Below are 27,078 nucleotides of genomic sequence, written 5' to 3'. Positions count from 1 at the left end.
ATTACAGGCGTGAGCCGCCATGCCCAGCCGGTTTCATAACTTTAATAAGGAATCAATTTGTTTTAAAAAAATCATAATATGGTTTAGGTCATGGTTATTTGGAAGTACAGAAAGGGAAGAAAATAAAGTTGTGTTACCTAAATTCATTTTTGTACAACTAACTTTCTGATATAAATGTGTGCCCTTGGATTGCTGTTTTCAAGACTATCTGCAGTCACATGGTGCAGTTAACCTTCTTCTACACAGTCCACTTGGCTTACCCAAAAATAGTACTGAACTGGGGTCAGCTGGGGTGTTTGAACACATGTGTGTATGTGTGTCTCTATGCAATCTAATGAGTAATATAAAAGAACTTAAGGAGTTCTTTTTTTTATTAGTCACTTCTCCAGTTTTGCAAAACAATCCTAATTATTACAGAATATTGCTTCATGATATAAAGCTGGCAGTGTTCTTAGTTATCATCTAGCTCATCTCAATAAGGAAACTGTTGAAACCAGAACTTGCAAAAAATTTCTTTTTAAAAATTCTCCACTCTGATATACTCTCCCCTATGCCATTCCATTACAGAATCTAGATCCTGTCTTCCTTCCAAGAGGCTTGCTTTCTGAGCAGAATAAAAATTATGGCAAAATTAGTTTGATAGAAAGAATGAAACTAACTAGGTTTCCTAGAATACTGACCAGCCTGCGTTTATGAACATGAATGAAAATTAGAAGGTCTGTATGTAGAAATCTGAATCAAGCTTCTGACCAAAACAAGAAGAACTTGACCCTCATTTTCTTTCTTAGCCAACCACTAACTCTGGGGGTCTTTAAATGAAATCTCATCTCCAGCATGACTTAATATTTGGGTAAGGTGCTAGTGGAAAAGTTTCACAGTCTATTTCAAAGAAAAAATTTGCATATGTGAGTCACACATCTGCAGTACTTTGAAATATACCGGCAAATTAAAAATTACACACACTCTCGCAACAAGTTCTCACCTCTTCTAAATACTGCACAAAGAACGTTGGTTAGTAATGTACTCAAAGATCAGAATTCTGTTTCAGCACACCCTTATATGAATATTCTACTATAATAAAAGCTAAATCTCAATAAGCTTGTCAGCCTTTATCCAAAGGCACTCGAGGATTTAATTGTTCTAACTAACTCGGGTACTCAGATCTTTTGAAGAGGTGAAACAAATTTAACTCTCTTAAAATAATCAGAATTGCCTCAGTGTGATGTGGTGCCAGTGGAATACACTTCTGTGAGGTATCAGGAAACTGATGGCTAAAAGACAACTAGAGCTGTAAAGCCTCGTGTTCGACACTCACGTTTTATCCAGGGATAAAGGCAACCCAAAGCTCAAACATATATCAATGCTTTAAATATTTTCAATGTACATCCGGACTCTAAGAACAAAAGCTAGTCTACTCTGTCTCTCTGGTTCAGTAACTTTTCTATCAACTGCAAAATATCTTCAAGAAGTGCAGATTCTGACTCCACCACAGTTTTACAGTGTTTTGTCAAAATTTCCATGCTAAAGATTTGCTTTCAGAAGCTGATGTGACACTAGAAATGTTGTCTGCAAATTGAAACCATCTCAAAGATTACCTGAAGGAAAGAAACTAGAACTAAAAAAAAAAAAAAAAAAAATCAATGCAGAATGATCCATAACCTCTAAAAGTGGTTATTCATACCAGCCTATTTTATGCAACAAATTTGATGAGTAAAAAAGACTCAAATATACAACTATATCTCATTCTTATTATTTACATTGTATCTGTAGACTATAAGTCATGCTACACTTCTGGGATATGAATAGAAATTATGCTATTCTATTTTACTTGAAAGGAGTTCTTAAATAATATTTTGATATGTTTTAAATATTAAAATTAAATAATACTGTTACATGTTTTAAATATTGCTTTTTCAGATAAAAAGAATAAGATGGCCAAAGAATTGGTATAATCAATTCTTTAAAAAACTATTAAAAAGGAAATGAAAAGCTTTAGAAAATGTGCCCATGATTGCACTACTGTGAACTGCTCAATTTGCTTTCCCTATTGTGAAACTTCTGCTTGGCCTACTCACGCCTATAAAATTATGTTATTGTGCACTTTCTATTCCTTCTTTCTCTTCTTCTCTAACTAATAAACTCATAAATAAGTACCACTAAAATAAACACTAAAATAAATAAATGGTACTTCTTGGTCCTCCTGGAATTCTTTCATTATGCTAACACTTCCTTAACATTTTCAAGAATTTCCCCAGGGAACCCAATTTTATGCCTGCCCCAGCCCATAAGGCATCCTCTGCCTGCCGCTGGGCTGCAAGGCAGATGTACTAACAAAAGGCTCTGTGCTTATGTCCTGCTCCCCTGAGGATCTGTTTTGGCCCAACTTCTGAACCCTTACCACCCCATTGGAAAATGGTTTTTGCTCATTGCTCTCTTTGGAGAGTTTGGACACATAATGTAAAATGTAACACACCACAAATGCACATTCTCCCAGCCTATACGTACGTTCAATTCTTTCTCCAAACTTTCTTGAAGGTATTTTTTTTTCATTACTTTTACTCAAGTGTGTGCTAATTCCTGAACCAATGCAACAACTTTCAGATGATTTGTCCCCAAATTCTTGCCCCTCTAATCATCTAAAGTACCATGTCTCATCATCTCATTCTTCTTTCCAAAATGTAAAGCTTGCCCCACATTGCCATGGCTGTTACCGAGAGCTTTCCATCTGCCAAACTCCATGCCATGCTATTTATCCGTAATTGTTTCATTAGATAAACGCAATCCCCCTCTGAGTTAGGCTTTAATTTCTCCAGTTCACAGATGATGAGAACTGAGGCTCAGAGTGTTTAAACAGTTTTTCCTCAGTCAACAAAATAAAGCTCATACTCTGCATGCAGTGCGTGTGTGATTCTGCATGGGAGCAGGCAATGCTAGTCAATCTGATTTAGTAGATCTTGCTGGCCACTGTGGACGAACTCATTTGTATCTCTAAGCTTTTGCTCCTACTGTTTTTTGTTCAAGGAATATTGGTTTTCTTTTATTCCACCTACTCAAACCCCGCCCATTCTTTGAGGGCAGGATTAAGTCTCACCTCCCTTGTGAAACCCTTTTCTGATGCCATTTTAGTGAACGTTTTAGTGCATTTTGATTGCCCTGTTATTACATGCTGTATCTCCAATGGATAAAAATCCTACAGTTGTGAGACTTGGGTAAAACCATGGCAAATGACAGATCCCACATTCCTCTTCAAGTTAAATGCCAAAAATCATACATCTCACAGTTACACAAAAACAAATTAGAACTTAATCATGTTGCAACTAATGACAATAGTCTGTTGATGTTTAAAGACCGTAAGGGTTTGCATCATGTAATTTAGCATAAATACACTAACTGGCTTCTATGGCTCAACTTAGTACTCAGAGTAAAGGCTGTCGGTAGGAATAAATAAGAATCAACCCTGAGAGAAATGTATACTATATTAGTGCCATGGACCAAATCATTCCAAACCATAAGAGCTAAATAGAATCATGTTCAAATGAAAGATACACAAATATAGAACCAATTCCTATAAGCAGATTATATTCATATACAAAATAAAAGAAATTAAAATGTATAGTAGATGTCAACTTGGAAATTTGTATTCATTCATTTACAAATACTTATTTGTATTGACTGCTTAGTACCTGAAAGGCATTTTGTGTGCCTATGCCTATACCTACTAAATTTATAGTTTGTCTACAGAATGGTACACTAAAATAATCACAGATTTTGGGAGTAAAATTAGCTGGAATCAATATAATTTGAATTCACTAACCATTTTCAAAAATTAGTAAATTTGTATAACTGTTAAACAAGAGGCTCTTTAGAAATAATCACCAAATCTGGCCGGGCGCAGTGGCTCACGCCTGTAATCCCAGCACTTTGGGAGGCCAAGGCAGGCGGATCACGAGGTCAGCAGCTCGAGACCATCCTGGCTAACACGGTGAAACCCCATCCCTACTAAAAGTACAAAAAAATTAGCCGGGCATGGTGGCAAGCACCTGTAGTCCCAGCTACTCGGGAGGCTGAGGCAGGAGAATGGTGTGAACCCGGGAGGCAGAGCTTGCAGTGAGCCGAGATCGAGCCACTGCACTCCAGCCTGGGCGACAGTGAGACTCTGTCTCAGAAAAAAAAAAAAAAAGAAAAGAAATAATGACCAAATCCAAAGATTATGATTACTAAAGTTATGATAAGTAACAAAGGTAGTGGAACATATGCTATGTATAAGATGGATCACTGGATGATAAAAAAATGTGTCTAGTATCTAATATAATTCTCTCCCAAACTTTTATAGGAGAGAAATAAATACTGTCTCTAGTAAACATAATCATTTAGGTCACTATAAAAATGTTTTATATTTGTTACAGGAATATTTCACTGGGATTTTTCATTGTCTGGATGAACTATCTCTCGAAACTAAAATTGGCAAAAAGTTTTCAACTCATGCACCAGCATGGATAGTTTGTCAAAGTTTCATGAAGAGCTGTGTTGAGAAGCGTTCTAAAGCCACTTTCAGAGTTAAAAAGTCATGATTAACTGTGTCCACAGTGGTTACAGAAGATAGTGGGTGTTTAGGGGAAGAAGAGAGGAATTGCATTTGCCACCTCTACTCAAATTATTTCCCTGAGCAAATTTTGCATTACTAATTTTATCTAGGTACTTTGATACAAGGAGGGGAATTCAAAGGATGGATGACCGAAATTCTCAATTTACAAAAAATATACATTATTCTTCCATAAGTTTGGAAATTAACTCTCTTTTCTGTGCATATTTTATTTTTCTATTTATTATAGAATATTAAATAATATTTTAACTAGTCACATCATTTTCAACTATTTTAATTCTATAACTAAACTTCAAAAACAAATAATTCTACAAATAAATAATTCTGCCTAAATGATACTGCTGTATAGGATATGGTAAATAGACAAAAGGTAATATTGAAGATGATGGTTTAAAAAAGCAACTATTAGTTAAGAGAAGAATAACTTTGAATATTGATCTCAATAGACCTTACTACATTAACCAAAAAATACCAAATTTATTCTGGTTTTTGTAATAAGTGATTGATTTTTCTAATGGTTATACTGTTAATAAGATTTATCATATGTATTTTGTATAGTGTCATTAATCTAAAAGACAAACTATTAAAAGTGTAAAAGAGAAATTATGTCTATTCAATTTTATCACCAAAGAAGTTAAAAAAGAGAACCCAAGAGTAACTTATTATTAGTTAAGTTAAATTGAGCAATTTCTTTCAGGATCTTAGATGTAAGCTTTTTTTTTTCTTTTCAATAATCAGAGAGAGAGGAAATCTTGGAACTTTTTTATTATCTAACATGATGGAAGAATGTGCAGTACTTTGAAGCCCCAAAACGTTTAAACGTATGTGATAATTGAGTATGTTAACAAAACTTTAGTTTCCTGAAATATTTCCTAACAGCTTACCCATCTCATCTTTACACTACTAAATTGCAGTCACTCCAGTTTTTAAAATAAAATTATCCCCAAGAGGCAAACATTTATAGTACCCATTACTTCGAAATGATGGTTAAATAAAGATGTAAAAATTAAGTTGGGAAAACAAAATCCTTTTAACCAACTTTCCTATCAAACTATCTGGAACAAAAACTCCCTTTTACTTGCATTAGTCTTAAAAGTCCTCTGCATTCACTTGGCCTCTGGGTACACAGTGACCTTTCTAAAGGTCTGCCCAAGGGATATTTTAGTCATTCTGCGATCTCCCTGAACAGAAGTAATGATAAACAATAAGCTAATTCTCAAAAAGTTTTTTTTTTTTGAGTCATTTTTACTACTTTTAAATGAGTGTGTTTGATGCATGATTTTGGGCCCCCTGATTAATGGTCACCGCCAGCCCAGCTTCTGGAGTTGTAATGTTTCCGTGAGCTTCCCTCCAGCAGAGCTCAACCATTAATCCAGTGGCATATGTCAGCTCAGCAGAGCAAGGTCACTCTTCTGCTTCAAGGGGAACCTTTTTAGAAATAATAAAACTGACAGAAAGTTCTTTTTTGCATGCTTTATGCCACCTGAGGTTGAGTGCTGCAGTTAATATCATAAAGCTTATAAACATTCCCATCCCAGGCAGCACCCGCTGCTGCTAGTCTTAGGAATTTAAACACTTTTTTCCTTAGTAAGAACAGACATGTTTATGGGGGGCAAATATATGGTATGTAATCCCAAATAGAGGAAGAATGGGTGGGAAAATAAAGCAGTAAGTTCATGTTAAGATGTTTGGAAGAGATGTTAGTGTCCTATAACTATTTTTTTTGTCAATTACATTTATTTACCTTTTAGCAAACTGGGATTTGGTTGGATGAATATTTCAATCTGTTGAGGGGGTTAATAGCAGAGTTGAAATGTAAGAGTAGTGGTAAAAATAAACTCAGTTTATAATCACTCCTTGACCTATAATGTAATGTTCAATAATTATAGAATATTTATCTTTGAAGGAACTGTATTTTTAAAGTTATAAACATTTGTTTTATTGGTAATGACTTTTTCATAACTGATAATTAAATACAGTGAGATAGTCATAATCTTAAAGTAATTTGAAATTTTTAGATGTCCTAACATACAAATCAAACAAAAGATCAATGATGATTGCTATGTAATAACTAACAGTGTAAAGAAACTATAATCATAGGTATTACAAAATGTATATATTTAATATTTTGTTACTTTTATTTATTTATTTATTTATTGAGACAGGGTCTCTTGCTCCAGGGTTGCCAAGACTGGAGTGCGGTGATGTGATCATAGCTCACTGCAACCTTGAACCCCTAGGCTCAAGCAATCTCCTGCTTCAGCCTCTTGAGTAGCTGGACTACAGATGTGCACCACCATGCTCAGCTAATTTTTATTTTTTTTTATTTTTTGTAGAGACAAAGTCTCACTATGTTGCCCAGGCTGGTCTTGAAATCCTCTCAAGAAATCCTCCCACTTCAGCCTCCCAAAGCATTGGGATTACAGGTGTGAGCCACCATGCACAGCCGCTTTCATTTAATTAAAAATAGCAGTAGCATAACTGTAACTACGTAAAGTATTCAGGGGAAAAAAAAACCCAGAAAATTCCAATTTGCTCTTTTTAACCAAATACTGAGACAAATGCCATATCACTACTTAGATTTTGATACAAGGTAAATTTGACTTGACTCTTACTCCAGGAGTTGAAGCTGTTAAAACTATAAAAAATATAATAAAGAAACTTAGTTATTTAATTGTATTCATTTTCCTTTTGTAGAGAAAACGTACCTGAAGTGAAGCCAGTTAGCAACTTAGCTCAATCCTTTTAGGAAGCCAATACATTGGTCAGGTAACATGTCTCTATGTCCAGTGTCAGGCCCTCACCTCAACAAGTACGGGAACTTTATTTTTTAAACTTGCAGAAATACACAACTTCAAGGTGACTAATTCATAAACCAAACTGATAAGATATCAAAAGTGGCAATACTAACCAAGCGAGCATTGATTTGCTGTGAGAGATTCATCTGCCAAGAAAAATGCATATTCGTGTTGACGGAACAAAAAATTGTTTCCCCTGAAAGAAACCCTACACAGGACACCAGATCATTGCTGGAAGTTTGTTTGATTCATGTAGTGGTCACAGTAAAGTCAATTAAGTGGTATTAAGACTAGAGACATGAAGTTCTTCTCCTAGCCTTAGGTACACATCTCACCTAAGAGAAGTCTGTCCAGCCAAAAGGGATATTTGCTTCAGCTGTTTTGCATGATTTGCAGACACAGTGGCAAATTTCTACGCTCCCACACATTTCTAGGCTGTCTGCAAAGCAACACCCTTTTGCTGATACTTTTTTTCTTTAAGGCAGATTACATTACAATGTTTGATTATTTTGATTCTAGGAATGGTTACTTTGTTTTGATGTGGGTGTTATCCAGATCTTTATCAGTGACCCATTTACAAACCATCTTCTGTAGTAGACTACTTCTGTGGATGACTAATATTATCCATTAGTCATTTCACACTCATTATACATATATTGAGAAATCACTACTATGTTCTAGACTATCAGTGTTTTCAGTGGTAGCCAAAGTGTTTTAAAAAGCACACGGAATCTGAAAGTCAGGTAGACTGAGTTCAATCCCTCTTGAATCCTCAACAAAAATCCCAGGGATACAAATATGAGTCAGCTACATCCCCTGATCCTCTGTTCTTGATGGTGAATCTAGTTGGGAGCACATACTGAAAAACTATGAGTTAAAACAACAACAACAAAAAACAAACAAACAAACAAAAAAAAAAAACAGAGAAATGTGGAACAAGCACTATGAAAATAGAAAGGAGGGAGAGATTTATTTTTTTTTGACGGAGTCTTGCTGTCGCCCAGGCTGGAGTGCAGTGGCGCGATCTGGGCTCACTGCAAGCTCCGCCTCCCGGGTTCACGTCATTCCCCTGCCTCAGCCTCCCGAGGAGCTGGGATTACAGGCGCCCGCCACCAGAGGGAGAGATTATTAAATGGATATGTACTACCAGCTAGGAAGCTTACATATGGTAATTTTCTTAATTCTCATATCAACCCTATGTGACATGCTTTAAGACTTCCCTTTTTCCTGATTACCACAATGAGGCTCAAGAGGCTTAAGAAAATGTTCAAAGTCCCCTGGTTAAGAAAGATCAAAGTAAGACATTCACACTCAGGTCTCTACACCTTTAGTTCATGTTGCCTACTGCTCCGCTAGACTGACCCTAACACACTACCCTGGGGTAATTGATGGAGGCTTTCTTGAGGAAGTGACAGTCCACCTATAAATTCGAATAGATAAGAGTTCATGAGTTGGAAAAAAAGCACAGAGCATTTTAGGCTAACAGAAACACAGACAGAAATGCATGAGAGTGGTCAGATCATCAGGAACACGGGCCTCACTCTACCAACCAAACCAGAAGACCTAGAATTAGGGCCCAGACACAGGTACTTTTATGAAACACCCTAGATGATTTTAATATTAGGTTGGTGCAAAAGTAATCATGGTTTTTGCTATTATTTTTAATATGCAGCCAGAAAGCAGGGGTCAAGGGGGTCAAACAGATGTTTTACTTTTTAGTTTGCAAATGATTCCTAATAGAGGTCTAGTGGGTTGTGGCAGAGTTACATTTGGATGGGAGGAAGGAAAGAGTAACAAAGACTGGAGAGTGTAGGTAAAGGCAGTCAAGTCAAATACGGGGCTGGCAGCATGAAGGGATTGGTTAACTGGCAGTGGAGAAAGATCTAGAGTAATTGGAAGGAAGGAAGCACCTAAAAACCTAATCCTCACTTCCAATTAGTACAAGCTCAAGGACTGTTTTATGAGCTGAATTGATGCCCACAAATTCGTATGTTTGAAGCCCTAACACCTTGTACCTCAGACCATGACTCTATTTGGATATAAAGCCTTTAAAGAGAAAATCAAGTAAAAAATGTGACCATTAGGGTAGGACCTAATCCATTCCTACTGGTGTCCTTATAAGATGATGTTTGGACACACAGAGAGAGACATCAGGAGCACACAGGCACAGATGAAGAGGCAATAAAAGGGCAGCCATCTACGTGTCAAAAAGAAATGCCCAGAGCAGATCCTTCCTTGAAAGCTCTCTGTGAAACCCACCCTGCCAGCACCTTGATCTTGGGTTTCCAACCTCCAGAAGTGTGAGAAAGTGGATTCCTGTTGTTAAAGCCACTCAGACTCTGATATTTTGTTGTGGCAGCTCTAGCACACTAATACAGACTAAGTGAAGGAAGGAGGGAGACTTAGCCAGCTGTGGTGACAAATGCCTCTCTCTTTTTATGCAAGAATCACTTCATCTACCAACAGAGATAGTTTAAAATCTTCTGCTATTATTAATCAATTCTTAATGGAGGATATTTTTGTTTTCTACTAAGAAGCTAATATGAATGTCTTGTTTCTGAAAGTTCATCAAAATCTTTAACACTAGAAAGGAAGAGAAACGGCTCAGTTTGGTAATGATAAATTTGGAAACAGATATGTAAAGCATGGACTTGATTCCATTATTGTAAACAAAAAAAAAACACAGTTTTCAGGGATTTTGAAACCATTTATCTCCAAAGCAAGGCAAAGAAAGACTAAAGAGATAAGTGTCTGATTAAATTGATTTTTAACAAATCCAGCATCTTGGTAGTCAAGGTAGTGACCTTATAACACTTCCTATAAAATACAATATCCAAATTTCCAAACAAAGGGGAGGCTACAGTTCTGTCACTTCTCTACCTATTCATCTGATCTTTCTGAATAGTATCTGAATGCTTTTCAAGTATAGCTAATACATTTGGCCCCAAACCTTTTGCTAACTGCTTGGGATAAAACTTGATTACAGATTCATATTCTGTAAAATGGAAAAGCTAAAATGAATTAGTGCTTTGTTTGGAGAGAAGTGGTCAAGGCTAAGAATTATTTAAAAGGTGCACTACAAATTAAAATAAAATCCAATGGAAAATTATATGTTTAAGAAGAAGAATAAGACTTTGGAAAGTGAGACATCAATTTAGGGGTGAATTTCTGGTGACTGTAAACAATGGAATGAGGCCGTTTCTCCTCTATCATGCAAGCACCAACTGGAAGCAAGAAGGGGACAGGACAGTGGAAACTTTCTGTCTGCCATCTTTAGACTGCATGTGGTAAGTTACCTATAAATATCCAAATGGATAGAATAAGTACAAATATATCCCAAATTTAGAGTCTTCTCAACATCCAAGTCAACTGGGCCGTTCCTTTGTCTGAACCACAGTTATCCCTTGCCTGGTTTCTGCAATAGTCTCTTAACTGGTCTCACTCCCTTCAGTATATTTGAAACACAAAAGCCAAAATAAACCCACTAAACTGGAGGCCAGATTCTGTCACTTCTCAAAAATCTTTCAACACTAGGTAAAATTCTTTTAATGGCCTCGAACGCCCTCTGTGATCCAGCTCTTTGTGGCTGCTCTTCCTGCTGTGTACTCTGCCCCACTGCTTCTCAGACACACCAGAGACAGTCCCATTTCAAGGCCTTTGCACCTGCTCTTCCCTCTGCCCACAGTACAGTTTCCTTCACCAATCCCAAGACCAGCTCCTTCACTTTCTTCCGGTCCTTTCTCGAATGCCCCATTCTCACCAGGGCTTCTGTAGTTCTTCATATTTCAAATCCTTCTTTTCTGTTAATTTTTCTTTCTTCTTGGCATCTATCATTATCTAGCACACTGTATATTTAACTTACTTATCCTGTTTATTGTCTGTCATCCCCAGTAAATATGGGATCTTTTGTTCACCTTGGTATCTCCAGTGTATTGTCCATAATAAGCATTTAATAGACATTTGTTGTGTTGAAGGATAAATGAATGAATGAATGCATGGATTAGTGAATTAACTTTTAAGTCTTTTGAAAAGTAGAAAAAAGTGCTGCCAGGTTGGAAAACTTTAAAAATTCTTGATGTCCAGTCACATTTTATATTAGGTAAATAAGAATATTTGGGGATGGAACCCAATCATCAGTATTTTTTTTAAAGCCCTTTAGTGATTCAAATGTTCGGCCTAGGCTCCAAAAACCATCAACCTAGAGCATCATTTCCAAATTTAAAGTGCTCACGGAACTGCTGAGTATCTTATTAAAATGTATGTGTTCATTTCATAGGCCTGGGGCAGACTGGAAAATGCACATGACTAACAAGCTACTGGAATGCCCGTGCTGTTGCTCTATAGGACCACAGTGAGTAGCAACTTCTTAGATTCAAGTCAGCCTTGATGAACCTTGAAATACATTTTAACATGTTCTAGACTCCATTTTCTCCTGACTTGTCTTATTTGGTTTTATGTTTGCATTATAGTTTATCAAAAATACTTTTTAAAATGCTATAAGTGCTACATAAACACAAAAATGAAGACAATCTTTTGAGATATCTGGTTTTTTGTTTTGTTTTCTTTTTGGAGCGGATGGAGGTAATAACTAGAAGTTAAAATAAATATTTATTTATAGCCACCATTTTTTTCAAGGGGAAAAGAGTAAATCTAACATAATACCTACATTTTATACCACGTATTTTATTCCAGAAAACTCGGCTTGAAAAGGCAAACATTCAACAAAAATTGTACCCCAGATGAAGAAGTAATAGAGAGTAGGAGGAGAGAGACACAGGCTTAGAAGCAGAAAAACTGTGCCATAAATCCCAAATCTTTTAACTTGTGACAAATATTTTGCATCTACAGAGCTTTTTTCTTCTTTGTAAATTGGAAATAAAAATAATGTCTATCTCCTGGGGTTTTGAGAAGATTAAATATAATAATGGACAAGAACACGTTGGACAGGTGCCTGGCCTCCAGTAAGCACCAGTGCATATAAATACTTCTTCTCTTTCTTATACCTGGTTAGATAAGAGTTAAAAATGTATCTTAGCAGTCTTGATACAAAAAAACCGTGAAGAAAGCTCTTTAATGGCACAACTATGTGTCATCTTTGTCTAGGAGCATAAATTTGCACAGCAGGCAGTGCAGTGAAAACAGCTCATAATCAACTCACACCTCTCATCATTGCTAGGATCAAATGCAAATGGGAAAGAATGCCACTTCAGTCATTGCTAGTGAAAATTAGCATCTGTGACACTAATGGTGTCTCATTTAGTATGCACTTTAGATTAAAAAGAATGGTTAAAAAAAAGGCTATTTGCAGAACTGTCATTATTCTAACGTTTCCCTCAAAAATAACAATGGTACTTGAATCTCCTTTACTCAAAGAAAAACCCACTAAAATTTGTTAACATGAATCATTAATCCCACCCAAGTAAAGGCCAAGATGTTCTAATTACAATCACTAACTTTAATTTGTGGGATCCATGTCTTTCTATTTTCAAAATTTCTTCTATATTCTTTAACCTGGACCAAGGTCTACCCTTAGGTAACAAAGGGACTCTTTCATAACATTGTGTATGTTAGAGTTCTTAACATAAAACTTAAAATGAGTTACAGTTGTACTTATACATAAACATTTTTACACACATATTAACAGACTTGCTACAAAGAAACAATAAGACAGGGATGCCCTCTCTCACCACTCTTATTCAAAATAGTGTTGGAAGTGCTGTCCAGGCCAATCAGGCAGGAGAAAGAAATAAAGGGTATTCAATTAAGAAAAGAGGAAGCCAAATTGTCCCTGTTTGCAGATGACATGATTGTATATCTAGAAAACCCCATTGTCTCAGCCCAAAATCTCCTTAAGCTGATAGGCAACTTCAGTAAAGTCTCAGGACACAAAATCAATGTGCAAAAATCATAAGCATTCTTATACACCAATAACAGACAAACAGAGAGCCAAATCATGAGTGAACTCCCATTCACAATTGCTTCAAAGAGAATAAAATACCTAGGAATCCAACTTACAAAGGACATGAAGGACCTCTTCCAGGAGAACTACAAACCACTGCTCAATGAAATAAAAGAAGATACAAACAAATGGAAGTACATTCCATGCTCATGGATAAGAAGAATCAATATCGTGAAAATGGCCATACTGCCCAAGGTAATTTACAGATTCAATGCCATCCCCATCAAGCTACCAATGACTTTCTTCACAAAATTGGAAAAAACTGTTTTAAAGTTCATATGGAACCAAAAAAGAGCCCGCATTGCCAAGTCAATCCTAAGCCAAAAGAACAAAGCTGGAGGCATCATGCTACCTGACTTCAAATTATACTACAAGGCTACAGTAATCAAAACAGCATGATACTGGTACCAAAACAGAGACATAGATCAATGGAACAGAACAGAGCCCTCAGAAATAATGCCGCATATCTACAACTATCTGATCTTTGACAAACCTGACAAAAACAAGAAATGGGGAAAGGATTTCCTATTTAATAAATTGTGGTGGCAAAACTGGCTAGCCATATGTAGAAAGCTGAAACTGGATCCCTTCCTTACACCTTATACAAAAATTAATTCAAGATGGATTAAAGACTTACATGTTAGACCTAAAACCATAAAAATCCTAGAAGAAAACCTAGGCAACACCATTCAGGACATAGGCATGGGCAAGGACTTCATGTCTAAAACACCAAAAGCAATGGCAACAAAAGCCAAAATTGACAAATGGAATCTAATTAAATTAAAGAGCTTCTGCACAGCAAAAGAAACTACCACCAGAGTGAACAGGCGACCTACGTAATGGGAGAAAATTTTTGCAATCTACTCATCTGACAAAGGGCTAATATCCAGAATCTACAATGAACTCAAACAAATTTACAAGAAAAAAACAAATAACCCCATCACAAAGTGGGCAAAGGATATGAACAGACACTTCTCAAAAGAAGACATTTATGCAGCCAAAAGACACATGAAAAAATGCTCATCATCACTGGCCATCACAGAAATGCAAATCAAAACCACAATGAGATACTGTCTCATACCAGTTAGAATGGCGATCATTAAAAAGTCAGGAAACAACAGGTGCTGGAGAGGATGTGGAGAAATAGGAACACTTTTACACCGTTGGTGGGACTGTAAACTAGTTCACCCACTGTGGAAGACAATGTGGCGATTCCTCAAGGATCTAGAACTAGAAATTCCATTTGACCCAGCCATCCCATTACTGGGTATATACTCAAAGGATTATAAATCATGCTACTATAAAGACACATGCACATGTATGTTTATTGCAGCACTATTCACAATAGCAAAGACTTGGAACCAACCCAAATGTCCATCAGTGATAGACTGGATTAAGAAAATATGGCACATCCACCATGGAATACCATGCAGCCATAAAAAAGGATGAGTTCATGTTCTTTGTAGGGACATGGATGAATCTGGAAACCATCATTCTGAGCAAACTATCGCAAGGACAGAAAACCAAACACCGCATGTTCTCACTCATCGGTGGGAATTGAACAATGAGAACATTTGGACACAGGGTGGGGAACATCACACACCAGGGCCTGTCGTGGGGTTGAGGGAGAGGGGAAGGATAGCATTAAGAGAAATACCTAATGTAAATGATGAGTTAATGGGTGCAGCACACCAACATGGTACATGTATACATATGTAAGAAACCTGGACTTGTACCCTAGAACTTAAAGTATAATGATGAAAAAAGAAGAAGAAAGAAAGAAAGAAAGAAAGAAAGAAAGAAAGAAAGAAAGAAAGAAAGAAAGAACAAAATCCTGTAAAAAAAAAAAATAAGTACATAGCTTGAGTGAGTATCCATACTTGAACCAGGCTGTATGTAGTAGACCAAGGGTGTATTACCCTGTAGCCCATGATGGCTTTGAATGTGGCCCAACACAAATTCATAAACTTTCTTAAAATATTATGAGATTTGTTTGTGATTTTTTCTTTTATTTGTTTGTTTTTAGCTCATAATTTATACTTAGTGTTAATGTATTTCATATGTGGTCCAAGAAAATTCTTCTTCTTCCAGTGTGGCCCAGGAAGGCCAAAAGATTAGACACCCCTAGAGTAGACTGAAGAAACTTCATTCACTTTACCAATATTTATTGAGAGTCTACTACGTTGAAAGTATTATGCTAGCTGCAGAGGGAAGATATGTGGTGCTTACTTCAATATTAGGTCATTTTTTAAAATATTAGAATATTAAGAAAGTTGTTATCATGGACAATCTAGCGAAACCCCCATGTCTACAAAAAATATAAATATTAGCTGAGCATGGTGGTGCAGGACTGTGGTTCCAGCGACTCGGGAGGCTGAGGCAGGAGAGTCACATGAGCCCAGGCATGCTGATGCTGCAGTGAGTGGTGACTGTGCCTGCACTGCAGCCTGGGTAACAGAGTGAGACACTGAAAAAAAAAAAATGAAGGAAGGAAGGGAGGAAGGAAGGAAGGAAGAAAGGAAGGAAGGAAGGAAGGAAGGGGAAAGAAGGAAAGAAAGGAAAAGAAAGAAAGTTTTTTTACAATTGTAGGCATTGACGTGTGTGGACACCTAGAGAGATTTCTTTGATGAACTTTCTGCGTAGTCAGAGACAGGAATGAGGATTTCTAAACTTACAGACGCTCTTACAGACAAGGTTTCCCTGATCTCCATAAACTTTAGCTGGCAATTCAGGTGGAAACAGAAATAATATCTACAGTCCTGTTGCTTATAATGGCAGTATATTAAGAACAGAAGTATTGGAAATTAACATATTTCATGTCAGTTTCATTTTTCATCTAACTCTGTGTCTTCTTCAAGGTAATTGACCTTCCTTATGCCTTAGGCTCTTTACGTATGAGGCTAAATAAGAGTCATTCTCTCACAGTTGTTACAAATGTTAAATAAATTGGTGTACAAAAAGCTGTAAGTACAGCAATTGACATGAAAATAAACCAATGATAAATATAGAAAATAAAGTATTTTAGTTGGAAAAACACACAAGGAAAATTGTTATGTTCTATAATTTAAGCATTTATAGAGTGTAATGCAATAACATCTCTTCAAATCTGAATACTGTATATGCTTAGAAGTGTTAAAAATCACTATCAGTAGTGGGCACTAGTAGTAAGAAGGTAAAACAGCCAGTTGTGGTTGCTCATGCCTGTAATCCCAGCACTTTGGAAGGCTGAGGTGGTTTGACGTGGGAAGATCACTTAAATATAGGAGTTTGAGACCAGCCTGAGCAACATAAGGAGACCTCATCTCTATAAAAAATTAAAAAATTAGCTGGGCTGGTGGCATGGCGCCTGTGGTCCCAGCTACTCAGGAGGCTGAGATGGGAGGTAGCTTGAGCCCACCCAGGAGGTTGAGGCTGCAGTTAGCCATGATTGCACCACACAACTCCCGCCTAGGTGACAGAGCAAGCCCCTGTTTCCAAGGTAGAAACAAAATTCAAGAATAAAGATAACAGTACCTTGCATGTATGTTAAGCAAGACTATTTTTAATTAACCTAAGTATAGAATACTTAACTATTATTCTCCTATTTCTTTTTTAATTTGGAATTTATCTATATAGAGAGTTCTGAGACACACATTAAAACCCTTAGAAGTTATTAACATTCCAGTACATGCAATGGGTTTCTTTTGTAATAATTCTGCAAGACTTTACCAGTTTCTCTTATAGAATATCTCTGGTCTCTGCCTCTCAGCCTATACAATAAATGTCTTACAATAAATTTGAATGCTACTCTTAATTATGAGCTATTCAAAGGAGAGAACCTATGCTAAAAATAGAGAAACAGAGAAATAAAGGATGAAAAAGAGGGTGCACTAATGATAACACTACATACGGTAAAACTGTATTTTAACATGTATTTGGATTTACTCTTTTTAAATTCATGAACATGTTTATTGATAAGTTTTAGGAATATAAGGAAATAATAAATTATTTTTGATATAGGACTCAAAATCTATTGCTACATGTTATATACATGAATGTTTTGAACCTTCTCATAACTGTAAGACCTGTTTAAAAATACTAATAACAAAATCTTTCTCCATTAATTTTCAGTTGAAAAGTTTGATCATTTTTAATTGTGGTAACATTAGTTATAATATGCATTGCATTTGAATTGTCCAATAGGTCACTTGAAATAGAACCAAGGACAGTTAACAAAAGCTAAATGATTAAATATTTTCTTAATTTTTAATATTGTCACTTTTTACCCTACTATAGGATTTACAATTAAAAAAGAATACAAAAACAAGAAAATCCCTTTCACAAATTCTGAGAGTATAGTACGAAGAGTTTATGTTTCTGGGTTAGGAAATTTTGTAAACTAATATCTGGCATGTAGTTAATCAGTGAAGATAGTGATTCTCTATATTTCAGACCAATTTCTTGATGGTTCTGTTTCCAGACATAGACCCTTTCTAGACACAATTTCTTTTCAGCAAATGAAAGGATTTGCACTCCTTTTTCTATGAGCCTTTTATTTGTAGGGATTATCACAGCATCCACCTCTGCCAATTTTTTTTCTTTTTGAGAAAGGGTCTTGCTCTGTTGCCCAGGCTGGAGTGCAGTGGCATGAACACAGCCCAATGTAGCCCTCAATGTCCTGGTCTCAAGCAATCTTCCTGCCTCAGCCTCCTGAATAGCTGGTACTACATGCACGTGCCACCATGCCCAGGTAATTTTTGAATTTTTTGTAGAGATGGGGTTTTGCCACGTTGCCGAAACTGGGCTAGAACTCCTGAACTCAAGTGATTCACCCGCCTCGGCCCTGCAAAGTGCTGGAATTACAGGTGTGAGCCCATGCACCTTGCCAGATACTGCTCTTTATTCATATAATATGCAAAGAAAATTACCCACCAAAATAAATGTGAATTATGAGAAAAGAAGAGTTATTTTAAGACATAATTACAAATGGAAAAATATCACTTCCATGTTAAAAGGAAAGAATCCAATTGAATGTATGAAAAACATACCTGTGCATCTATACTCACATCTCTTTAAATTCATACAGAATGAAACCATTTGTCTAATGAAAATAAGAATTCATTCACAACAAAACTTAGTGTTTCCAATGTGACCATTTTCTGTGATATGTTTTGTTCAAAGATGTATATTTTTTCAAATTTTTTTTATTTTATGAATAAGGAAGTCAAGATTAACAATATTCCAAGTGTATTATAATAGTTACTGCTCTTAAGCCAAATGGTAATGATGGAGTAAAGTATCATTTTGAAAATAGTTTAATGTCATAAATATGACTCTAACGAAGTATAAAATACAGGCTTTATTAAATACTCTATCTTTTTTTTTTTTTTTTTTTTGAGATGGAGTCTCGCTCTGTCGCCCAGCCTGGAGTGCAGTGGCGCAATCTCGGCTCACTGCATTAGATTTTAAATACTTTGATGTATATCATTCTCCATATTAACTTTTATTATCTTCCCTAAACATATCGTTAACTATTTGTTGTTCTTAATCAAGTAAATATCATATAAAATTAATCTTAAATGGACGCACAAGCCATGCTTTTAAAAACTTTTCTGTATTATTTGGAAAATGTTACTTTGAGTTTTTCTTATATTAGGGAAAAAGAAATCATGATATGTTATCTAGCTATATTTTAAACTAAAGATGCTTGTCTATCTATTATTATGTATATGTGTCAGAAAGAATTAATATTCAAAATCATTTATTCTCAGTTTCCAAAGATAGGAAATCATTAATTTTTGTTTCCTTCAGAAAAACTTGGATGGTAACTTCCAAAGAGTTTCAAAATATTGACCATTGTTCAATGTCTCATCAATTCAAAAGGTCATAACAAATGAAAGCAACCAACCTCTTTCTCTGAAAATGGGTGCCTAACATGTAAAGACTGATAGACAATAAATCAATCCTTCAAAAAAATCTGAACTTAGCTGTTGTTTATCTCAGAAGGAGATTAAAAATTGTATTTACTTGAGAAGAGAAATGTACAAGTATTGGAGAAATTTTCTGACATTGGTACTTTGTAAATAGTTGTTTTACGTTATTAATAAATCTAGAGTTCTACAACAGAATTTGAACTTTATCCCATGTTATACTTTTTTTTTTAAAAGTAGGACTTATTGCCAAGACAAAGAACAGAGTAACATTCCACATATTACCAATTTGTCAAGTCTACCAGTATATGGTGTTTTGATGCTTCTCAAAACACAGCCCAATTTTTTGTGTAATAATAACATTAGTTCGAGAGAATGGCAAATATACATCTTTACAACAAGCTATCATAATTTAACATTCAAAAATGAGAAAAGTCTTATATTTAACCATAACATTTCCATTTTACAACCTTCTTATAACTCTATTTTGAAGAGCTAACCTCTTAAGAGAGAAAATTCATTCAGTAGACTGCTTAATAGACGTTGACAATCTCATAGTCATTAAAAACGTGCAAGAAGATTTTATAATAACAAACACTCAGAGACCACTAAATTGATTTTTTGAAGTTGAACTGAACTCAAACTTCACTTACAGATGTAAATGTTCCAATATGCACCATAAGACAAAATTACAGGGACAATAATTGCTAGGTGTGATTTAAAATCTAACTTTGCAACTTAATTTTTCCGTATTTGCCATGAGGCATTAAACTCTATGTTTGACTTATGACTGACAGATGAGAACATTGTATGCGTTCAAACACACATACGTGTTTATTTGCTATTAAATAGTTTGATTTTATTTAACTATGTATGAAATTACCTTACCTTTGGTTTTTGATGTTTCTCCTTCTCTGAAACATTGGATGGCTTTCTCTTGAGCATTTTGAATTCTGACTACTCCTAGTGAGTGCACTTTCTGCTGTTACAGAAACAACTGAAAACAGTCAGCAGCGTGCTGTCTAATGTACAGCATCAGATAAGGTTGAGCCCAGGGACCTGCCACTTCCTCCTTCAGTCAGGATATGACTTCAACATTTACACGGGTAATTTTTTTTTTCTTACAGTAATTCTTTGGTAACTCTTTATTGTCTTGCTATTTTCTATAAGGTATGTTCCAAATCTCATACTTAGACATGCCTGCTGTTATGAAAGCCATAAGGATTTCAAAACAAAACTCATTTTCTTGGTTTATATAAAAGTAAAGATCTACAATGCATTCCATGGGTAGAAAAAAGAAAAATCGGAGCCAGTAACTGAAATAAAACTTGAGATGTTGGCTTCCTATTATTTTTTTTTTTAAAAAGAATACTCAAGGTAGTCAATTTTGTATATATTTTTTCTGTTTTTGATACAGAATCTCACTCTGTCACCCAGGCTGGAGTGCAGTGGCATGATCTCGGCTCACTGCAACCTCCACCTCCCGGGTTCAAGTGAGTCTCCTGCCTCAGCCTCCCAAGTAGCTGAAATTACAGTGTGTGCCACCACGCCTGACTAAGTTTTTGTATTTTTAGTAGAGATGGGGTTTCACCATGTTAGCCAAGATGGTCTCGATCTCCTGACCTCGTGATCCACCCGCCTCAGCCTCCCAAAGTGCTAGGATTACAGGCATATTTCTAAATAAACAGTTAGAAGATAAAATAAATAAACAATGTTAGAAGATAAAATAAGTTAGAACTTAAACAATACTAATCCCACTTAAAGCATGTATGCATATATTTTAAAATATGGATTAGACCCATTCTAAATATAAATGGGAACATGACTCTAAAAGTAAATGTTTATGCATATGTTACTTTTCTAATGTATTAAGATGTTGTAAAGTCCTGGTTAACAAAGAGATCAATTAAACAGAACCCCCAATTAACCATATGTCTTTGTGCTACAAACGATGCCATATACTGATAATTGCTGTCCTGGTGATGAGCCAGAACCTCTATTTAATAGTCCTAGTAGAGCTAATATGTTTCCTCGTGGTTTAAAAATGTTTATGATAATGAAAAAAGCAAAATACCCAGGAGTAAAAGCAAGAAGTTCAAGCTTTATTGTTAAATGGGGATTTACCAAAGGGAGACTTGCAAAATATATGAAACTCTGGTTCCATTTGAGCAACCCAGATTAAGAAAATAAACCTAGATTTCTGTTTATAAATCCTCTGAATTGAAAAGTGTAGTGCCATATTCTTAATCAGCAGCTTTTCCACGTGACAAATCAACTGACTCTATTTCTCAAACTTCCCTCACACTTCTAAGCCCCACCCCGAGGCCCAAATTTTACTAATTCATTTAACAAATGAGATTCAAATTTCACTAATTTATTTAATAAATATTAAATTGATTGTCTATTATATGCAATTTGACAATATTTCAAACCTCTTGACTAGCTAAAAACAACCTGTTTTTGTTCTATAACAGAATTGAAAGAATATACTTTTCAAGATTATGGTTAATATGCCTATTATTTTATTACCAGATAATAAAAGCAGACTCTTATTTTTGAGAATTATTGAGTTAGTGTTTTCAAAATACTGACACAGACAGAGAACACTGGAAAACTTGAGGATGCTGAGGTTGGGTAATTCCCCAGAAATACATCATTTAGACTTTCAGTTTGGGCTTGGGTTAAGAAAGTAGGCTAGGCAGATCTTTTGCTTCATCTCTTAAGAAATTGAAAGTCATAAAAATACGTTTTTAAGTGAACCATTTGCACCCTCGACACCCCCTTTTCTTCATCTATGAATAAAAATTTAATTATGGAGTTCAATCGATAATAAAATGGCAATGATAACGCTTGCACTTACTACATGGTGGAGTTTTGTTGATAATAAAATGAAATACCAATAAAGGACATACTTATTAGATTCATCACTTCAGTGATGTTTTGTGTCAAAAAATGTTCATGAACTCTAAAAAGGCATGAAGTTTCAGTTTGAGGTGGTGCTTGCTATAGGTTATATTTCTCCAATGTTTCTATGATACAGTGCTAAAGAATAGAGAAGACGGCCGGGCGCGGTGGCTCACGCTTGTAATCCCAGCACTTTGGGAGGCCGAGGCGGGCGGATCACAAGGTCAGGAGATCGAGACCACGGTGAAACCCCGTCTCTACTAAAAAATACAAAAAATTAGCCGGGCGTGGTGGTGGGCGCCTGTAGTCCCAGCTACTCGGGGAGGCTGAGGCAGGAGAATGGCGTGAACCCGGGACGCGGAGCTTGCAGTGAGCCGAGATTGCGCCACTGCACTCCAGCCTGGGCGAAAGAGCAAGACTCCGTCTCAAAAAAAAAAAAAAAAAAAAAAAAGAATAGAGAAGACTCACATTTATGAGACCCATATGTGGACTGAATGCAGTTTTTAAAAGTGTTATACTCAAGCAAACAAAAAATATACATCCATTTATGGATCTCTAGGCACTTCACCATCTTTAACATTACAAGAAATATTTAAAATGTAAACAAAATAAGTATTTTCCTTCAAGTACATGTGGAAAAGGAATTTTCCAATCTTTCTTTCACTCAAGAAAAATGTTTTCTGGGGCTTAAAAGACAGATATGACATTTGAGGTCCCATTCATTATCTAACTATGTTAAACTTCTTGATCCCCAAAAAGATCAAGTGACAAGGTGGCAAATGTTTTCATCAATTATCTACTATTTTATGGTATTTGGAGGACACCGAGATATTTAGTGAGTGACACAGAGTGACCCAGCAAGCTCAAAAGTCACAGATGGACAGAACAAGAATGAAGCAGAGAGTCAGTACGGAGCACACCTAACTCCTGACCATGATTAAACCACTAGGAACCCTGTTGCTTAACATGTGTTCTGAAATAGGGAAATTACAAAAGCACAGTCTTGGTGCTTTACAATACCTTAATGGTCTTACATCCCAGACAGAATGGAACTTTGTGTACTATCTCTGTGTCATGAATCATGAGTAAAAAAGAAATTGCAGTCAAATGACAAAGATTGAGGTGTATTTTTCGGGAAAGTAAGGTGAGCCATAAAAGGATTGTTTCAGTAATCCAAAAAATATTTATTTAGTGTACTGCTAAAACACAAATCATAAAATTCGAAGCATAGATAGAAGGAAATTAGAGATCATGGGACATTCAAAGTGATGTCCTCGATTCTGAGACATTGAGGATCTCCATCTACATCTCTCTGCCTTTTACCATCAGGTTGAAGAATACAATTAGATAGTAGTTTGGATTAATCCTACTCTACATTTTATTTTAGGACATGTACACTTGTTCAATGGATGAAGGGTTTTAAAATCAAATCTTTTAGAATGAAACTGGATTCTCTGCATTTCTCTAATAGTTAAAACTTCTCTAACACGTAGAGTTGGTTGGGCACAATCTTATGTATGCCTCTGTGTATTGCTGGGACAACCATAACCAAGGGATATTTTAACTCTAACCTAAAATACTCCTGACTATACCTCAAGTGTTTCGTTACAGGAGGAAAACAGAGAGACCAATTTCAAGAATTTGAAAATAAGAAAAATAAGGTTGTCATCATGGAGCCCAAATCTGAAATTGACATTTAATATAAGAATAATCATATTATTGAAAAAAAGAACTGTATTCCATTCAAACCTGCAGAATTTACTCATCTATGATTAAGAAAAGGAGTCAATCATAAAAGTAACTTAACCTTGATAATTCCTCTCTTCTTTTTGGCCCCCTCAGAGTAGGCTTCTTTCTATAGTACAGGGAAGATAATTTTATTCAAAGAAGTTGAGTGGGGATACTGTGTTCATACCTGTTTGTGGCTTCATGGAAGTGGAGATCCTACAATATCAAAAAAACTCTTTCTTTCTCAGTGTTTCCTGAAATAAGTACACATTGGCATCTGATGATGTTCTCTGCAATTCTGTATTTAATAATTCAGATGTTGGTGCCAAGCTATATAGAGGGGCCTTGGTGTTGTACCCTCCTCTACTTATCTAGCTTATTCTTACCATAGGTGGATAAAACATCTCAACACCTCCTTGTTTGGATTTGGAAGTTTAAGAGAAATGATGGGATGGATATTCCCCCTGGCCTATGGGAGGGGTTAAGGAAGTGGGGGGACAGTTTCTTCCTTGTGAATCTCCTACATTTCCTAACTCTCTAAGGTCATTTACCCATTCTATCTCTGGAGTTCCTGTGTACTAATTCCTTTCTCTAAGGGACCCAGCCCCTACCCAGCTCTTGAAATCCCTTCTAATGTGTTACTAATTGAAAAGCTGTGCAGTCACTTTTCTGCTTCTCCTGGTGACCTGCTCCAGGAAGTGACAAGCTCATGTTTTGGGGAGATTAGGGGAAGGTAAAATTCTGATTCTATTAACAGGAAGTGGCAAGAAGATGGGAACTACTGAGGTTTGCTGTTTCCAACAAGACGTGAAATCAAGCAAATCTATCACAAGGATTAATTTCTTCTAAAAATGGACCTGAAGTCTACATGATAAATTAATATTCCACCTGTTAATTTCTCCTTATAAGACCCTGCCTGAGTTTCATTGCCTGAGTTCCCATACATTCAACTAACAATGATGAGGTGATGCCCAAACAACTTCTAAATAATTAGGAAGGTTGGGGAGAATCTGAATTCATTTTACCTCAAATAGATAAAAGATAGTAACAGACAAATACTGGAAGTTTCCATTCAAGTTGGTGAGTTAAAGGAAAAGAGAGCTTAGTGAGCTTTGAGTATCTTAATTCTCCACACAAGATAATCTATTGCATGGAGATGAACACATCATGCAATTTTTAGCTGGATTTCAGTAAACAAAAAATGTGTTTAACTATTTCCCTTTGTTTTTATTTTAAGCTCTATGAATAAATGATGATTTGGCTCCTTGGGTAGATATGTCTACAGGAGACAAAGGCAGCATTCATATGGACATCAAGTGCCTGGAATCTGAGATTGCTATTTCTCATTACAAATTTAAATACTGCCATCGTGGTTAATTAGAATGTATTCCCAAAAAAGGATCTATCCTTGATGTGCTCAAAATACTATGTTTCTGAGAGGTTAGAGTTGCTAGTCATACTCTGGATATCTTGGGAAGCCTCTTAGAGAGCCTGGCCTGGCAAAATTACTGCTTATTTAAAATTTCCAAAGAGATAATGTAACACATTATCTTGTTATCTCGGTTATAGAAGAAACAGATCATTGAGATAAATAGAAGGGACCAATGACCTAGGATGAATGGTGAACCTAAAGAATCATACAGGATAAAACTGTCTTGAAGAGACAAAGAACTTCATAAATTACATCTATGCCTTACAAGATGTTTGAATGTAAGAGAAACCTGAATACCAAGAATGAGTAGTATCAGTTCAAAGTGATTGGAAAAATTAGGGAGGCTGATAAAGTTTAAGATTCAAAATAAATGCAAATTACTCAGATTATTTCAATAAATTATAAGTATTTCCTTTCTAAGTGGTTTTAAAGTCATATAAGGGCCATATTGTGGTTGGCATAACAAATAATGATAAAATTTAATCCATTTATGATTAAAAGTTATAATATTCATGAAATAATATTATTCTCCAAGTTAATAATATTAATAATAATGACTGTCATCTTGAGTGTTTATTACATAACAGAAATTATACTGTGTGCTTTATAAATATTTTCAATATAATCTTCACAAAAATCTCCATGAGCTGGTACTAATATTATCATCCTCAGCTTCCCGGTGGGGTTTGGTAACATGTCTAGTTTGCACAGCTAGGAAGTGGTGGAGTCAGGATTCAATCCAAAGCCTCAGCTCATAACCATCACTCTATGTCATAAGTAGGTCTTGGCATACCTAAATACCTGGCATAAAATGGGAATGATTAATTTTACTGTTCAGGTCAGGAATGCTAAGGGCTAGGGGGAGGGTAATGTTGAGTTTCTGGCTTCTGGTTGAAAAGAGAAATGGTTCAATCATTACATGTGTAAAAAAATTTGAAACCAGTAAATCTGCAATCAATCCAGAACTCTTTTCTATAATTAAGATTCAGTATCATGGGGACAAATCTGCATTTCAGGCCCCTCTCCAAGCCAAGCTACCTTGTTGTGAAACTTATTGGCCCTCAATTCCACCCTTGCTAATAATCATTCTCTCTAATTTTATGCTTACAAAAATGGGTGCAGGTAATCACAGTAGAAGCACAAATGAGACTTATGTGCACTTTATGAAATTCCTTTCTATGAAGTTCCTTGGTCTGAATGTTTGTGTGGTCCCAAAATTCATATGTTGGAATTCTCACCTCCAAGGTGGAAGGTAATAGTAGGTAGGGCTTTTGGGAGAATTAGGTCATGGGGACAGAGCCTTTATGGATCGCATTAGTGCCCTTCTAAAAGAGGCTAGAGAGACATCCCTTCACTCCCACTTTTCCACAATGTGAAGACATAGCAAGAAGGTGCCATCTATGACCCAGGAAACAGGCCCTCACCAGAAGAGAAATCTGCTGGTGTCTTCATCACGGAGTTCCCAGCCTCTAAACTGTGAGAAATGAATTTCTGTTGTTTGGAAGCTACCCCAAGTTTATGGTATTTTATTATAGCAGCGCAAATGGACTAAGTCGCTTGTTTTTGATAAAGCATCTATCTGTAAAGTTACTACCATAAGCACATTCCATTTTCTCCTTGAGTTGGAGGTTTAGCTCTCCAATTTCTATTTCTAAAGAGTGTTTATTATTCCCTCAATCTTTTGCTCTTAATTTTGTGTTTTTGCTTGCCTCAATATCAAATCCAAATTGTGGTTATCATCTTCA

General features: G+C 35.9%; 1 protein-coding gene and 1 long non-coding RNA gene across 2 annotated transcripts in view; one reads left to right on the top strand and one right to left on the bottom strand.

Moving 5' to 3' along the window:
* The window catches only part of SAMSN1 (SAM domain, SH3 domain and nuclear localization signals 1), a 163,367-nt gene that overhangs the window by 33,409 nt on the left and 102,880 nt on the right, over positions 1–27,078 (bottom strand).
* Positions 6,942–12,170, top strand: LOC134736662 (uncharacterized). Its single transcript, XR_010120819.1, has 3 exons — positions 6,942–7,029; positions 11,678–11,752; positions 12,094–12,170. It is a non-coding gene; the product is annotated as an uncharacterized lncRNA (long non-coding RNA).

This window comes from Symphalangus syndactylus, chromosome 5, assembly GCF_028878055.3.
Source record: "Symphalangus syndactylus isolate Jambi chromosome 5, NHGRI_mSymSyn1-v2.1_pri, whole genome shotgun sequence".
Lineage (NCBI taxonomy): Eukaryota > Metazoa > Chordata > Mammalia > Primates > Hylobatidae > Symphalangus > Symphalangus syndactylus.
Note: the sequence above shows the minus strand (reverse complement) of the source record. Positions and strands in the feature narration are given on the sequence as shown.